We start from the raw sequence: 2,330 nt of genomic DNA on the forward strand, positions 1-2,330 counted from the left end.
ATAATCTAGATAAAATCTTCATGATTATACACAGCCAATCAAAATCAAATGAGAGTACAACATTAACATGAAATGTGTGCAAGTATAAAACAAAATTGAAAACTATACCAAAAAATTTCCAACTTTTTTACAATAAACAGGAAAACACGGAATTAATTCACCCAGAAGTGTATACCCCTTTACAAGCACTTTTTTTTTTACAAAATGTATTGATTCTATAGTACAACACATGATAGCTACGCATTGGAAAACGTACAAGGTCTGGATATCCTAAGTCTACACGATTTATCATCACACAAAAGCTCTCAAAATCTGCTTCAGTCCTGGTTCTTTATCTAAACATATGGCACCACTACAGGCATTGGCTTTAAGCCCAATATACATATGAGTCTCCAACCATTTGTAAAACAGCTCTTGGTATATTAGGTGAGTAAATAATGCTACTTCTATTATATTTGTCAGATAGTGGGTACATGAAGAATTTGGAAAAAAAGATAGCGAGCTATGGGAAACTTACTAGATAAGACTTTTGAACATAACAACACAAGAATTGTTATCTTCAAATAAAGGCCTCCTCTTCCCCTTCAGCCTTTCCTCTCCATCTCCAAAATTGGTGTCTTTACCAATTCTTTGCGTTACTTATTATAAAAATCAGTAGACAGTAAAGTTCCCATAGCCTAAGACCTCATCATCCAGGAAACCAGTCAGTCCAGAATTCTTAAAAAAATAGTTTCAAATCCCTGCCTATGAGATATCACATACTACTCTGGGAAAAATAAGTAGAGACTGGTGGCAAATTTAATCAAAAAACAAGTCCCTATGGAGTCACTGGCTTCAAAGACTAAAATAACATATTGAACACCATCATGTAAAATAAACTCATATGACTTCCTAACAAGAAAAGGGTGCCATACCACGACACCTACATGGAATTTTGAAAAAAAAATATGTCTCTATTTCCAATACCTTCCTATGGGAAACTTACTAGATAAGACTTTTGAACATAACAACACAAGAATTGTTATCTTCAAATAAAGGCCTCCTCCTCCCCTTCAGCCTTGCCTCTCCATCTCCAAAATTGGTGTCTTTACCAATCTTATGTGTCACTTATTGTAAATAGCAGCAAATACTAAAGTTCCTATAGCCTAGGACCTCATAATCCGGAAATCCAGTCAGTACAGAATTCTTAAAAAAATAGTTTCAAACCCCTGGCTATCAGATATCACATACTACTCTGGTACACAGAAGTAGAGACTGGTGACAAATTTACCAAAACCAAGTCCCTGTGGAGTCACTGGTTTCAAAGACTAAAAAAACACAGTGAACATCATCACTAAAATCAAATCAGATGACTTCCTAACCAGCAAATGGCGCCATACTATGACACCTACACAGAATTTTGAAAAAAGCAGACCTCTTTATTCCCAATACCTTTCAAGGTTATTGGTCTGTGGTATTTCTCCAAAACAAACATGATACCATCTCAGACCACACAATTTTACCTTGAGAGAGAGGAGCAATAACATAAGCATTACATCTCTCTTTATTGCCCTGACCAAATCCAGCTAAAGGGACCTACCCTAAGTTATTCCACTTCACATGAAGTACCAATATCCAAGGAGGGCCCAGCAACTGAACCAAACAAACCACTTCTGACCAGACATCTCCATTGGAAATTAGATGAACATAATGGAAATGACACAGTGATATGATAGCAATCTCACCATATTACCAATGTAACTATAATGATTTGAGGTACATCTAACTTCAATGTAACAGAATAACATATAAAATATAGTAAAAGAATCTAGATAAAATCTCCATGATTATACACAGCCAATCAAAATCAAATAAGAGTACAACATTAAAATGAAATGTGTGTAAGCATAAAACAAAATTGAAAACTATACCAAAAAATCCCAACTTTTTTACAGTAAACAGGAAAACACAGAATTAATTCACCCAGAAGTGTATACCCCTTTACAAGCACTTTTTTTTACAAAATGTATTGATTCTATAGTACAACACATGATAGCTACGCATTGGAAAACGTACAAGGTCTGGATATCCTAAGTCTACACAATTTATCATCACACAAAAGCTCTCAAAATCTGCTTCAGTCCTGGTTCTTTATCTAAACCTATGGCACCACTACAGGCATTGGCTTTAAGCCCAATATACATATGAGTCTCCAACCATTTGTAAAACAGCTCTTGGAATATTAGGTGAGTAAATAATGCTACTTCAATTATATTTGTCAGATAGTGGGTACATGAAGAATTTGGAAAAAAAGATAGCGAGCTATGGGAAACTTACTAGATAAGACTTTT

The sequence above is a fragment of the Rhinoderma darwinii genome (assembly GCF_050947455.1).
Source record: "Rhinoderma darwinii isolate aRhiDar2 chromosome 2 unlocalized genomic scaffold, aRhiDar2.hap1 SUPER_2_unloc_32, whole genome shotgun sequence".
Lineage (NCBI taxonomy): Eukaryota > Metazoa > Chordata > Amphibia > Anura > Rhinodermatidae > Rhinoderma > Rhinoderma darwinii.